Source organism: Pongo abelii, chromosome 11, assembly GCF_028885655.2.
Source record: "Pongo abelii isolate AG06213 chromosome 11, NHGRI_mPonAbe1-v2.0_pri, whole genome shotgun sequence".
Lineage (NCBI taxonomy): Eukaryota > Metazoa > Chordata > Mammalia > Primates > Hominidae > Pongo > Pongo abelii.
Window position 1 is genome coordinate 43,493,486 of NC_071996.2, and position 16,891 is coordinate 43,510,376.

The following is a 16,891-nucleotide window of genomic DNA, read 5'->3' on the forward strand; positions in this document are numbered from 1 at the left end:
CACCTCCTGGGTTCAAGCGATTCTCCTACCTCGGCCCCCAAAGTAGCTGGGATTACAGGCATGTGCCACCATGCCCAGTTAACATAATGAAGATTCTTTAACAAAATTGTAAACATTACATATGAAGAACAAAATTTATTCCTATTAATATTAGAAATTCAACAGAAATGCCTGTTATCACCACATAAGTAATATCATCCTACTAATTCTAATTACCTAAGTGCCTGAAGATATTACAAATATTGAAACAAAAGAAAAATACTTTTATATGAGATTATAAAAAGATATTTGAAATAAATAAATGATTTGGTAAGATGTCCAAGAATATGATAAATATACTAAGTTAATATTTTTCCTAATATACCATTAAAGTAACCAGAAATGGAAATTTAAAAAAATGCAATAGGGCTTCAACTATAATAAAGATTTACTTAATAAATAACAACACTTGCATGAAAAACAAAATTAGACACAATCAAAAAACACACACATACAAATCCTACAGTTTCATTGAATAATTTAAAATAGTTTGTGAACAAATGGACAATCATGGAAAAGAAGACTTAATATCTTAATATCATAAGGTTTAAATATTTTACAAATTAATATATGTATTTAATGGACTAGCCTCTTGAGACTTAAAAGGGAGATTTGATTGGGAACTGAATGACCCTTTCAAGCTCAGAAAGATAAACAGATATGTAAAAAAATTATAAAAATCTTTTGAAAAGTTTACTGAGGAAGAACTTGTCCAGTCAGATATTAACATTTACTATGAAGACTATACACGAAACTGCAGAGTAGGAGCAATCCATTATACTACAAGTATTCGTATTAAACTAAGATAAAAGCTGGCTACCATCATTACTGTTATTTAACAGTAGTGTGTGTGTGGGGGGGTTGAAAGTCAAATCAATTCACAAAGAGAAAAAATAGTAGGCATAAAATTGGATATAAATCTGTAAAATTACTATATTCATTGGTTTCATTTTATATTTTAAAAAACCCAAGAGATTCAATAAAAATATTTTATAAGCAGGAAGATAATTGAATAAAATAGGAATAAAATTCATATGCTAACAGCAATATTCATTTAATAAACAAATAAGAAAGAGTTAGAAAATTTACTATATGTAAATTTGAAAATGATTTTTAAAAGTGTTCTTCATTTAAAGGCAAAAAAAGCTGATTCTACCGTTTACATGGAAAAATAAACAAGCTGTAATCAACAGAGAAATTCTATAAACAGTTTCTGGAAAAGATGACAAAGTTATCATGCACTAGATATAATCATTTTAATATTTATTTTAAAGGAATAGTGACAAAGCAAATGGATACAGAATTTAACCATACAAAAAAGCCATAAAGTACTTCAAAAAAATGTAAAAAATAATGTTGGTATGGGAGAAATTTTATTTTAATTTTAAAACAAGGTAGAGTGGCCATTAAAAAATAATTAAATTCATCTACTTTAAAAATAAATCTACAGGGAAAAGAAAAATTACAATAAACATAGCCAAAAGAAAAGCTGAGAAACATTCATAACACATGTAACAAATAGCTAATTCATTTAACACATATTGATAGGGTAAATGTTAAAAAATAAAATAGAAAAACAGGCAAATAGAAGTTACTGCTAACCTTATGAAAGGTTGCTTTCCCTCATTCAAAACAGGAAAAAGACAAATTAAAATTATATTTAATACTATTCATTTAGTAAATTAATAAAGATTAAAAAAGTTAACACAGACATTTGACATAAGTATAGATAAACAATACTCCCATATAACGTTTGTAATGTGTTAATTGTTCCATCTTTTATAGAGAGCACTATTTGGAAATATATATTAAAACTTAAAAGATGCATAAATTTTACCCCATTATTTCCACATCTAAAAATGTATATGACAGAGTTGTACTTGTGTGAAATAATGTTTGTAACAAGGTATTTGTGGTAGCACTGATTATAATAGGACTAGATATCATCTAAAAATTCATCAGTAGAAGATTAATAAATAATAGTACACAATGGTTGAATTAATTTACACTCCCACCTTTTTACGATAGCAAAGACTTGGAACCAACTGAAATGTCTGTCTGTGAAAGACTGGATAAAGAAAATGTGGCACATATACAGCATGGAATACTATGCAGCCATAAAAAAGAATGAGTTCATACCCTTTGCAGGGACATAGATGAAGCTGGAAGCCATCATTCTCAGCAAACTAACACAGGAACAGTAAACCAAACACCGCATGTTCTCATTCATAAGTGGGAGCTGAATAGGGAACACATGGACACACGGAGGGGAACATCACACAAGGCATATACCTAACACATGTGGGGCTTAAAACCTAGATAATGGGTTGATACGTGCACCAAATCACCATGGCACAAGTATACGTGTGTAACAAACACGTTCTGCACTTGTATCCCAGAACTTAAAGTAAAATGAAATAATAATAATAGTACAGATAGTCTCCAACTTACAGTGGTGTAACCTATTTTTCCACTTCAGGACATAACTCCATTGTAAGTCAAAAACATCTGTATACCTATTCAATAAAAATATTATGCAGTTATTAAAATGTAAAATCTTTGTACATACAAAATGGACTGATCTTTAAGATACATTCTACACAACAATTAAAAAAAGAAAGGTTTGAGAATACAAATACTGTGCTATTAAATATGTTTACAAAATTATAATGCATAAAGTTATATATATATATATTTGCTCTGCTTAGAATTCCGTTTTTGTCTCCTTTGATAATGTTGACATTTCATTTCAATTTGAATTGAAAATGGGTTTAATAAATGATACTCTCTTTTTTCCAATGGGAAGAAAATAAATTCAAACCATTATTTTATATTATATGCAAAAAATTTTCCAAATGAATTAAAGATCTGAACAAAATAAATTAATCATGGAAAAAATTTAACTGTCTCTGAGGTGGGCTGCTATTCTGGGAATCCATAAAAAAAAAAGAGACAGATTTACATATATGTCTCCTCACTGAGAGAGGGAAATGCAAACTAAATCATCATGAGCTGTCATCAAATCAGTTTAAAAAATCTTTGATAGTGCACTATGGTAACATGAATATTATGAATTCTCTCATACTGTTGTCCCCAAACAGCATTTTTTAAAATTTCCATAGATTTTTGGGAAATAGGTGTTATTTGGTTACATGAGTAAATTCTTTAGTGGTGATTAGTGAGATTTGGGTGTACCTATCACCCGAGCAGTATACATTGAACCCAATTTGTAGCCATTTATCCTTCACCCCCTTCCCACTCTTTCCCCAGAGCCCCCAAAGTTCACTGGATCATCCTCATGCCTTTGTATCCTCATAGCTTAGCTCCCACTTATGAGTGAGAACATATGATGCCCAAACACAACATTTTTAACTTCTGTAAATAATATTAATAATAATACAGTTTCTATGGTTTGGGTAGAGTTTGTTTGCCTCCATCAAAACTCATGCTGAAATTTAATCCCCAGTGTAGCAGTGTTGAGGGATGGGGCCTGATGTGGGGTATTTGGATTATGGGGGCGGAACCCTCATTAATGGCTTGGTCTTGTTCTTGCCATAGTTGTGTTATTGCTCTCACAAGACTGAATTGATTCTCAGAGGAATGGATTAATTCCTCTGACAGTGGGTTGTTATAAAGCCAGGATGCCCCTTAGATTTTCCTCTTTGAATGTATTTACTTCCCCTTTGACTTTCTCTGCCATGTTGTGACACAGCACAAAAGCCCTAACTGGAAGCTAGGGGCATGCCCTTGAACTTCTCAGCCTACTAAACTGAGACCTAAAAAAACCCCTCTGTTCTTTATAAATTACCCGGTCTCAGATATTCTTTTATGGCAACAAAACAGACTAGGACATCAATACTATTAAAATCTAATATAATCTCACTGCAAGGTATATAAACTACAGAACAAAATCACCAGTATACAATAGTTAAGAAACTAAAACCAACTGATTTTTCTATTTTACTATATACGTAGGTAGAATACTATCCAACTAATAAAAAAAGTCTTAACTCTTATATGTATTGATCAAGTTGGACATGGACATGCTGTGTATATATATATTTGTGAGCGTGTGTGTGACACACAAATATAAAAAAAGTTTAGCTTTTTAAATTTTTTTAAACCTCCTGGAAAAATAAAGAACATATCTTACAGAACTTTGAAAATTTAAATGTACTATTCAAATATAAGGTATTATTTCTCTTGCACAATCAAAAATGATTCCATATTGAATAATAAAAGTCACTCCATATGTTTTAAGAGATGAAAAGTACACCCTGATGTGATTTTATTCCACTAACATTTTTCAACAGCATGCATCTATGACTTAAGTTACTTGTTTTTGCTATTGTTGCTTTATGTATCACCAACTTTGAACCCGACTGAGAATGTCTAGCCAGAACAAATTGATGTTTGAAGGTCAGTTAGCACCACAGGAAAAAACGCAAAAAGCTCTTGAGACAGAAAAATCTATATTTTTCAAATTATTCTATTCCGAATCTCCTACATCTTATTCCCAAATTAAATGTTTTTAATGATAGTAACAATTGTCACAGCTATCTGTAATGTCTCTTTTTTTCCACAATACTGTATGCCATTTGATATATTAGCATTTTCTTTTAATTTTCCCTTCTCTACAAAGCTCTGTTAAGGGAATATTCTAATAATAAGATCCTAACTTGCAAAGGACATTAAGATTCGGAGACTTATTGGATGGATAACATTAATAAATTCCTCAACTGCTCTTTTCCTCAGTTTCCATTTCTGTAAAATGAGAATAGGACCTACCTCATAAGATTATTGTGAAGATTAAAGGAACAATAGCTATAAAGCAGGCAGAACTCTGTCTGGCATATAATAAGCACCCTGTAAATATTCACTGTTATTATTTTTTACGGGAAGGAATACCTTTTGCTTCTCTGTAATGCTTACAAAGCCATTAATAACTTATTATGTACTCCCCTTAGCCCAATGACAGGCAAGCATTTTTATATGTATGTTGCAACTAATGCAACATTTTTATATGTATGTTGCATTAGTGGTTAAAGAATGGATAGATGAATAATTTCACCAGATCCCATGGCTTCAACTACTCATGATTGCTCCTGATTTTTAAAACTTAAGTCCAGCTATCTCTCCTAAGGTTCAGACCCTATTTCTAATTCCCTACTGATCAACTCCACCTAGATGTCTCAGGTATCTCAAGATCTATGGTTTATAATAGAATGCATAGTATCCTCCCAAACACACATAGAACAATACACACACATCCAGAGACAGGGACTTGATCTCTTACTCTTTTATTTCCTTTCTCAGTGACTAGTACCACCATGCACTCAGTCACTCACACAAGAAATTCCCCTACCCGCCACCGCCCCCCTCCAACATATATCCAGTCATCTTGCTCTACTCATTCACTGCCTTAATATATTTCAGTGATTCTCTGCTTGGCTCTTCATCTACCATGACCTCTGTATCCTATCTCTTTTGCAATATAGCCATGGATTCTAGTAAGGTCTCCCTCCTTCAGGCCTTTGTTCCTCCATTCCATTCTCCACATTCCATTATAGTCATATTTTAAAATGAAATCTAGTTATGTATTTTCCCATCTAAAAGTCTTTGATTACATCTCCCACAAGATAAAACCCAATCTCCTACTTGGTATAAAACACCCTTTTGAGCCTATGTGTTGTTAACCAGCCACTTTTCTCTCATTTCTGTGCATTTGCATTTAACATCCCCTATGCGTACACTCCTCTTCCAACCGTCTTATGTGTAATTTACTTAAGACAGTTCTTTGTAGCTCAGATTAAATATAACCTTCTCTTTGGAGCCTTATCTGTCCCTTAATGGGTTTACCAAGCCCAGCCTGAATTCATTAAATGGAAAAAAAAAAAAAAGTTTCTGAATAAAGTACATAGTACATTGCCAACAGAAAAAAGTAAAGTACAGATCATTATTTTTTACCTTTAGGAAAATAGGAGTCATTATATCAATAACTACCAAAAAAAAATGAAACAAGGGTGGGAGAAATAATTATTGTAAATATATCATGGATAAGCTTCTGTGGTACATGATTTCATAGTCACATTTTATATTATTATTTTTCATTTGTTAATTATGTCTTGGCTACATAGGTTATTACCACTGATGCAAACTGAAGTTAAATAAACCATACTTCATAAATTCAAGGTATTTATATATATATTTGCCCCTGTAGTGGTTTCAGGGGTAAGATTAGGAATTTTAACATTAAAATACAAGTAATGTCACTACATGCATTCAATATGCATCTGATGCTTCAAATTGAAGTGAGTGAAGATTGGATTTCAAATACTCTTCTAATATAGGAAAGTATGTGCATGTGTGAGTGTGGGTATGTGTGTGAGAGAGATTTCTAAGAGAGAATAGTGAAAGAATAATATACAAATAATTAAATACTTTTAGTAAAAAATTCTTATTAATATTCATTCCTATGATCAAAACTGTCTCCTTTTAAAAAATGTAATGGAAATATGTACTTATCAGCACACAGAATGGAAATCTTTTCTGTAGAACACAATTGCATTTTATCTGCGTAGCACAATGTCCTTAGAATCTATTTCCTTCTGGCATCTGAAATCTAAAGAACAATGAGAGTTGAGTGCTGCAGGTGGCATTTTATATATAATTCCTAGGAAATAATGTGTTCTTAGCTACAACTGAAAACAATGAAGCAAAATAAATCAAAAAAACCAACACATATTGTCATAGAGACAAACAAATTAACGTTTGAAGCAACACATGCACACGCATGCACATATGCCCATGATAGAGCTACAAATAAACTGAACTTCCATTTGCTCTCAAGTTTCCTCATTGAGCGATCTAGTTTAATGAATTTCCTTTATAAAACTGGTACTGTGGGACTAGACTGAGTTAAATTAGAAATATATGCAGTTATTTTTGAAAGACATGATTTGATCACCAAGTCTCAATAATACTCCAGACAATATTGGACCCCTTTGAATTTTCCCAGGTCATTTACAAGTACTGAGTATATACATGTGGTTCAGTTACAATATTTTAAATCATTTTCCCAGAATACTTCAGGGCTGTACTTTCCCCCACTGTCAGTTGATGTGTGCTCAGGGAATGCAAACTAATTACCCCAAGCAAAATATAATTAAGGCAAGAAACTTACTCTGAAAACATCACATACTACTTCCCACATACAAATAGAAATGATTTCTGAATTATGTTTGCATGATTCAATTTTACTGCATACAATTTGTGCAGATAATGGAGAGTGGACTATATTAATTGTTACTGATAAATAGAAAGTTAAGACCAGATGAAACTATGAAGTATACCGACAAATTCAATTAGAACCTATTAAGGCATTGTTTTTAATATAAAAGGACACAGGCTATATATTTAAGTTTGTACAAAGCTGCATGCATATGAATAGACAGTCTGTGCACTTATAGAGTGTGTCTGTGTGCAGAGTGTGTTGCTGAGAGTTTCACAGAGGGTTAACTGGAAAATAGAACAAAATAGATCATAGGTAAAAAGTCACCCTCAAGGAACTTAGCACCTCTTGATTATACTGATTCTGAATCTTCACTGTTCACTTTCATAATTTGAATTTCAAAGTTTGCATATAAAAATCAGACTCCTAAGTTGCACAGTAATGTGAATGTCAACAAATTAATCTATACAAACAAACTTTTCTATTCTCAATTCCACATTTTTAAAAGACAGCTTTATTTATTTAAAGGCAAGGGACTTTAAATTGTATTTCCTTTCCTGCTTTAATATCTATCTAGTATAATTCATTAATCAAAATAATTTAATAAGTTTCTACTATGTGCCAGGCAATATACATAGTGGAATACAGGATATAAAATGATGAGCAAAAAAAAAATAAATAAATAAATACTCTGATCTGATGGTAAATTAATTAGAAAAAAGGTACCTATTATATTTGTAAGTATCTACCAAGTAATTAGCTATATAAATTGCTATTAATGCCCTGAAACTGCCAATTAGGGAGGAGAAAGATACATGGGTTGAACCGTGAATTTGACTTAGATTTTCAGTGTAGCAGAACTTCTAACACAGGTATATCAGGAGAGAAGTACATGATATGACGATGAAACAGTTTGTATAAACCTATGAATTAAAAGAAAGTAGAAAATGCATTTGTATCTGGTATTCAATTCTATAGATACTATTTTCCCTCCAGCTGAAAGCAGAGAATATTAAATTATGAAATCCATACAAACTGTCAAAATAATGATTCTAACAAAATGTGCAGTCTTTCATTATTTGAAAAAAAAGTCTATTATGAATATCAAATAAGGCCAGTTTTTAAATCATATGAAATGAGAATTGAAAAAGATTTTGTAGGTAACACTCTAATTTCTGGCATGGAATATTTTTCCATTGTTATAATTTTAAATGCTTTGTCAAATTCAGTTTTAAGGACTCAAGCAAAGGGTCTAAGGAACATCGGCCTAATAGACTTAGCATTAGGAAATTAGGTTATATGTTAGTTACAGAGGGCAGAAAAGTACCCACATCTCTGTAGGTTCTCAGAACTGCTGCATATATGTCATCATTCCTGGAACACTAGCCAGAGACCAGCACTTCCTGGACTTTAAAGATCCAACCAGTTTACCAGAATTTCTGGTCTCTTGATAAGATTCAAAGCTGTGCTTCTTGCAGGCAAGATGTAAAGGTTTCCAGGAACTGCTTGCCTTAATATTGAAAGATTGAAGTTAAAGGAAAAAAAAAAAGGCTACAAAATGATGTTTTGAAGCATGTATACGTTGTGAAATGCCTAATCTGAGCTAGTTAACATATGCACTATCTCACATACTTATTATATTTTGATAAATATATACAATTTTATTTGTGAATAATATTGCAATAAAGCTGGGGGAAAAGGCTAAATGTCTTGGTCCTCCAACATTTAAAAATATATGCTACACATGCAATAATGGTATTTTATGCATCAACAAAGAAATAGGCGCAATGTTGGTATTTGAACCCAAGTTTCAAGTTAAGAGCCTAGGCTTTTACCCAATACACCTAGAAAACATTCAGTGGGATATTTTATTAGGTAGATATTGTTACAACACTGTTTCACTTGTAATAGTTCCTTTGCCATGTTATGGATTTTTTTTTTAATTTGAAAGGTGTAGTACCAAGGAAAGTACTTCCAACTTATTCTCCAAGGTCATCATTACCATGACCCCAAAACCAGACAAAAGTGTTATAAAAATGGGCAACCACAGATCTACATCCCACAAAATTTAGATCCAAGATTTTGAACTAAAATTTAACAGATTAAATCCTATGATATATTAAAAGGATAATATGTCATTAATAAGCAGTGGTGTTTATTCCAATCATGCAGGGTTGGTTTTGTATTAGAATATCAATGTAATTAATCATATTTACAAATTAAATCATCTCAATAGACAAAAAAATCGTTTGACAAAATCTAACATCCATTATTGACAAAAATTCTCAACAAACTAGGATTAGAAGTGAACTTCTTGAAATAGATAATGGGATTTTATAAAAGAAGCTTATGGATAGTATACTTACTGGTGAAAGACTGAATGCTTTCCCACTAAGAACAGGAACAAGACAAGACAGGGATCTGCTCTTATCACTTCTATTCAATACAGTACTTGAAACTCTGGTTAGTTCCCTCAGGCAAGAAAAAGAATTAAAAGACAACCATGTTTAGAAAAGAAGTGATTTTCAGATGGCATGATTGTCTATATAGAAAATTGAATGGAATCTACAAAAAAGATACTAGAATTAGTAAATTTAGCAAGATTTAAGAATGCAATATAAATATATCATTTTTTTTTACTGGCAAATAACAATTGGAAATTAAAATTTTTTTAAAGTACCATTGAACATAGCATTGAAATATGAATTTATTGTTTGAAATATGTGAAAGACCTGGACATAACAACAATAAACATTGTGACAGACATTAAATAATGAAAGATAGGCCTTGTTTATGGGGTAGAAGGCATAATATTTCAAGATGTCTGTTCTCTCCAAACTTATCCGTTCAATGAAATATCCACTAAAGTCTGTCACACTTTCTGTAAATATTGAGAAAATGATTTAAAAATTCACATAGAAATTTGAAAGACCTATAATAGCCAATAACAGCTTTGGATAAACAACAAAATTGGATAGATTAGAGTACCTAATTTTAAGAATTGAGATAAAGTCAAAATAGTGTGATATTTGTGAAATAGATAAATCAATAGGACAGAATAAATATTTTAGAAATAAATCTATAGCTAAATGAATAGCTTATTTGTGGCAAAGATGCGAAGGCACTATAGTAGAGAAACAATATTTTTTTCAACAAATGGTGCTGGAAAAATTAGACATCTATATGCAAAATATTCTTAGATTCACGCCTTATACCATATACAACAATTAACTCGATATGAATCCTCTAAAAAAAGATGAGTCATAAACTGAAATGTAAAGTCCTGAACTATAAAACTCCTAGAAGAAAACATAAAACAAAATCTTTATAACATTTGGTTAAGCAAAGATTTATTAAATTTAACACCAACATCACAGTCTATAAAAAATAATGATAAACTTCATCAAATATTAAACTTTCATTTTTCTAAAGACACTGTTAGGAGAATAAAAAGATAAGTCACAGATTGGGAAAAAATCTTTATAAGGCTTTTATCTGATAAAATATTGGTGTATACTATATATAAAGAACACTCAAAACCCTCCAACAAGAAAAAAAAATTATCCTACAAAAAAAGGACAAAGGCCAAAAAGGGCAAAGGGAATATATGAATGGCAGATAAGGACATGAAAAAAAATTCAATATCATTAGTAACTGTAGACAAATATAAAGTAAAATGATAATGCAATACAATTACATATCTATTAGAATAGCTAGAATTTAAAAAAGACTGACTAGACCAAGTGTTGGCAAAGATGTAGGGAAACTGAAATTCTTATATACTACTGGTAGAAATGTAAAAAAGTACAGCCACATTGGAAAAATGTGTGTGTGTGTGTGTGTGTGAATGTGTGTGTGTGTGTGTGTGTATCACATAACCTAGCCCTTCTACTCATATTTACCCAAGAAAAAAGGAAGTTTATTTTCATGCTAATACTTGTACACAAATGATTATAGCATCTTTATCTATAATAGAAAAAACACTTGAAGCTAAATGTCCATCAACAGGTGTATGAATAAACAAACTGTGGTACATATGTAAAATGAAATACTACTCAGCAAAAAAAAGAGATTAATTATTGATAAATGCAACAACGTGATGAATCTCAAAATAACTATGCTGGGTGAAAGAAGCCAGGTGAAAGCGTGTGTGCTGTATAATTCCATTTATATAAAACTGTAGAAAATCCAAGTTAATCTGTAGTAACAGAAAGCAGATCACTTCTTTCTTAAGGGGGAGGAGAAACTACATAGGGCACAAGGGAACATTTAGGAGAGATGGACAGGATCATTATTTTGATTGTAGTAATGTTTCCACTGACATATACATTTCATTACATGTCTTTCAAATGTGTTGCTTATTGAATGTCAGTTATATCATAATAAAATTTTTTAAATCAGAATAAAAGAAATTAATAAGGTTCTTAAAAAGATTAAATGATACAAATTGGGTGCTGTTATGGACTGAATTGTGTTATCCCAAAATTTGAATATTGAAGCCCTAGTCTGAAATAAGAGTGTATTTGGAGATATGTCCTTTAATATAGAAGTAATTAGGGTTAAATGAGGTCCTAAGGGTGGGGCTCTAATACAATAGAGCTGGTGTCCTCAACAAGAAAACGTACCAGAAATGCATACACACAGAGAAAAGGCTACGTGAGGACACAGCAAGATGGCAGCCATCTGCAAGCTAAGGAGAGATGTCTTAGGGGAAATCAAACCTGCTGACACCTTGATCTTGGACTTCCACCCTTCAGAACTGTGAGAAAATTAATTTCTGTTAAGCCACCAGCCTTTGGTACTGTGTTATAGCAGACTAGCAAACTAATACAAGTGTTTTCAAAAATGTGAAAAAGCCACTAATCTCATTGACTTATTGAGGTAAGCACGTAAATATACAATTATATATAATATACATAATTATAAATAAGCACTTATATAAATTTAGTACAGGATTCAAAGATTTCATCCGAATGAAGAAATTGTATTTTTAATGTTTAACTGTGCTGGCCCTTCGAGGTAGAGCGTGGAGAGTGATCAGTCTGTCTCACAGGAACTTCTAATTTAGCTGTGTGGGCAATGACTAATTGTTAGATAAGAAATTAAGAAATAGAAATGGCCATAAAGTTAGTAAAATGTAATTGTAAAAATGCATTAACTAAAATGTCTGAAACATTTTGTTATTTGGTTAATAAATACAGAAGATTTATAAGAACCTCAGTTTATATAGTAAACTTTCTTATGGTTAATCATTGGACAAATCAGATTGGATTAATAGTTTTTAAAGCAATGTCATCTGTTTTTCTTCTTGATCTTAGAGAAGACTGAAATATTACACAACTATATTTTATCTATATAAAATTATTCATTTTTATGAAGCATTTATTTTGATTTTCCTAAAACGGTTTTATGTGTCAAGTGAATTGTTTCCATAATATATTTAAGATACCAATAATGCAAACACAGGTTTAACCAAATGGAATTATGATAACTTACTTCTTTTTAAAGGATTTATTCATTGGAACTTTAGATAATGCTACAAATCTTTGGACTCACTTACTTTACTGACAAGATAGGTAAATTTTTAAATCTTTCCTTTTGCCAAATTTTTATCATCAACGATGATTGCGTAACTCTGTAATGTCAACTTAATTACTACATCCTAATAAACATATGGACCTTGTATGAATATTAAATTTAGCTAATTAGGAAGTAGTCTTTGCTTATAAGACAATTTCTAAGGACATTAAAACATGTAAAGAGAGAAAATGAAAGAGTCACCAAGAATAGTTTTTATTTACACATTTTTGTCAATGAAGACACATTTGCTGCTTTGGTAAAGCTCCAAATTGAATGGTAACATACACTTTTCTGGATGCTATGGTAGTCTCCAGATATTTGGCAATGCCCTTACAACACATAATATGTTCTTAATCATCTGTACAATCAGTGACCAATTATTTATAACATAGTTATATATTACATTCCAATTGAGAAGTCGCTATCCTCAATTCTAATTATTTACTATAATAATTTCAGCATAGCCATATATTTTATTATCAAGTAGTCTCTCCTTTTCTTCATACTTGCCTAAAAACCCACACTATAAGTTTTAGATTAAAAAACTGAGACTTTTGGAGAAACATGGAAAGAATGATATCCTTGGTAATATACTGTGTAAGGTGCTCTAGACCACTTCCACTAGAGAGAACACACACTCTGATGGATATAGGGTTCTTGGTTTACATTGAGTTTGTCACCATGTGTAGACATCAGTCAGATGTAATAAAAGATCGAGCCAGGACTCCTTTAGTTCAAAGGCAGATGACTTTCATAAAGAAGACTGCTGATACAAGATCCAGCACAAGAACTATTTTTTCAGGACTCAGAACAGCAAGCAAAACCCGGTGGAGGAAAACTGGTTGGTGTTCTTAGTTTCTAGCCTTAGAAATCAGAAACTGACAAGAGCAATAAAAATATTTCTAGCTTTATAAAGATGAAAATAATAATACTAGGGACTTCACAAAGCCTCCAGAGAGAAGTTAACTCTGTCTTATCTATCTAGTTTTGCTGACCCTAAAACAAGATCTTGTGTATTAATCATCAGCTCTTGTTGCACTACGTATATAATACAGGATAAATGGAACAAAACATCAAGTTAATGATGCTGAGTCAAACATCTCAAAGTAAATTTATTTGGACATATCTATGCCTTAATATTGGAATCAAAGACCAAGGAGAAACCAGAAAAGTGAAACATTTTCTGACATGAACCTGTAATATTTTAGTAAATATAAAAATATCCCTGTAAATTTTAGGAAAATAAAATTACTGAAAAACAATTTTGTTTTTTAACAAAAATGCTTTAAAAATGATTTTGCATTATTCTTTTTTATAGAAAACTGTTTTAAAAATTATAATATGGAAATGAGCTTTCAAATGACTATTTTCCCAAACTGTCTCAAAAAACTTGACATCTTTTATTTCTAATATTAGACAGAAATTTTAAAAAATCATTCAGTCTTCCAATGAGAAGAAAATGGCAATCTGTATGTGAAAAAATAGTTATATAATTTAAGCCACTTTATCTTTCAGTAATGCAATAATTCACTATTCTGTGCATTGGTTAGATACTTGTTTCAATGTATGTAAGAATATACCAACAAAAAGGCTAATAAATGTTATATTGTGGGCCACAATATAAAATGATGGGTTTTTTTTTTTTCCTAAAATGTAGTAGAAACACCTACAGTTATTGGTTCTTCTAAGGCATTGTTTATAAGGCATCAACAATCTGGTATATTATAACAAAAAAAAATCTATTCTTTAAAATACTCTAATTATCTTCCAAACTCCTTTAACTGCCATGTCCTGATTTCCACATTTGAGATGTGAAAGAACCTTGACACCTTCTCACTAGATGCTGTCTCATTACAGGCCTCTGAATGTTGAGAAGAGGTTGCCATGTTGACAGCTGTTCTAGACTCTTAGGCAAAACACTAATGATTGGGCTTATTCCAGCAGTTCAATTTCTAACTTGCTTGCAAACATCGGCTTCAGTTTTAGTTCTTGAGCCCCTATAGCCACTTACAGACAAAAACTTCCTTGTTGCTACCATTGTGAAAGGTCCTTTCTTCCCTAAGCTTCAGCATAAATAACTCATTAATTGATATTACCACCTTTAACAACTACTCTTTACATTTTATAGTACTAATACCAGAAAATTATGGTATCTGCCTATGATGTTGTTAAGATATAGAGAAAGTAGATGACAACAGAACATGATTGAAAGCAGTGATTAGAAAAAATACAGTTATTTTATATTAATATTCCAATGAGTTGAGGCTTCAATGAACTTGTTCTCATCTACTATCTCATCTTCAAATCTACCTCGTGAAATAGTCAAGACAGGGATTAATCACAGCATTTAGAAGTGAAAAAGTGAAAATAATCATAACAGGAATGTGCTCATAACATTCCTGCTTCTCCTCCTCCATTTTACTTATAAATAAATTGATGAACAGAGAGAGATTAGTTAGTGACTGATAAAGCCAAGAACAGAACTAATCAATACATTCATCAATGTTGCACCTCGAGGCTCCCCAAGTTTGAATGAGTGAACTGGCAAAAGATTGACAAATTGTCTGATTCCCTTTTCTTTTTTGAGACGGAGTCTTGCTCTGTCGTTGCCCAGGCTGGAGTTCAATGGCGTGATCTCGGCTCACCGCAACCTCCGCCTTCCGGGTTCAAGTGATTCTCCTGCCTCAGCCTCCCGAGTAACTGGGATTACAGGCGCATGCTACCACGTCTGGCTAATTTTTTTTTGTATTTTTAGTACAGATGGGGCTTCACAGTGTTAGCCAGGATGGTCTCAATCTCCTGACCTCGTGATCCACCCGCCTCGGCCTCCCAAAGTGCTGGGATTACAGGCGTGAGCCACCGCACCCGGCGATCATCTGATTCTTTATCTCTCGCCCTTAACTGGGCCTTTTCTCTGCATCTTTGCATGACTGAGTTCGTCCTGTTTATATAGGGATAGCATTAAGTGTCACGACTTTAAAGAAGCTCCCCTGGACCATAGATTTACCTCTTCCTTGTAGGTATAATCTTATTATCCCCTACCCTGTTTGATTTTTCTTTGCCTAGTACATCATTCTCTGAAATAATCTTGTTAATTTATTTAATTACTTATTGGCTTTTTTTCTTAATACCCCTTGAAGACAGAGATGTTATTGGAGTTGTATACTGCCAAATTCCTAGTATCTTATTGGAGTTGTATACTGATAAATTCCTAGTATCTTGAGCAGTGCCTGGAACATCCTATTTTTCAAACAAATAGTTTCTAAGCAAGTGTCCTGAGGTTTGGTGCCATCCCATTCCCTTCTCATTCACCAGAACTGCCTTTTCTCACTGATATACAGGGTCAAATAAACCACTAGAGCAGAAAATTCAACTCTCAACCTCTTGAGCTCTATCTCCCCCTAATCTTCCCACATTGTCTCATCTCCCCATGACAGAGGTGACATCAGAATTTATCTGTCAAGAGCTTTCCTAACATTTTTTTTTTCCGGGGGATCAAAATAAAACTCAGAAGTTAAATGACATGGTTTGGGGTTACACAGTTAGTAATTGCAGGAGTCTAAACAGAACCAGGTCTTTTGCCTTGTCTTTCTAACAGATTGCACTTAGTTAACGCCATGAGGGAAAAGTATTCCTAGTGAGTATTTGGGTAGGATATAAACCTCTAAAGAAGAGATTGAGGGTTTTATATTGCTCTCTGCTATCACACAGGTCCTTCATTATTCTGACACTCCGAAGTAAGATATTCAGATTTAGCTAAAAGGAAATTTTTGACCTGTCTACTCTCATTTTTATGAAGGAGAAAAGAAAGAAGAAATTCAACCTTACCTTAGAGTTAATAGTATTTTAGACTTGTCCCTAGATATTTAGATGAAAGATTTCATTTCAATTTTACAGATAAGTAAATCAAGATACAATGTATTTAAGTAACTAACTTACCCTACATCACATAACCAATAAGTTGTAGCCAGGATTTGAACCAAGTTCGTGTTGAAATATGAAAAATATAACTCTTAGATGTGAAATGAAACTGACATATCC

At 32.1% G+C, this 16,891-nt stretch overlaps 1 protein-coding gene across 1 annotated transcript in view; it reads right to left on the reverse strand.

Moving 5' to 3' along the window:
* LRP1B (LDL receptor related protein 1B) overlaps nt 1-16,891 on the reverse strand; it is a 1,899,171-nt gene that overhangs the window by 890,379 nt on the left and 991,901 nt on the right. The gene's annotated exons all lie outside the window — the stretch shown is intronic.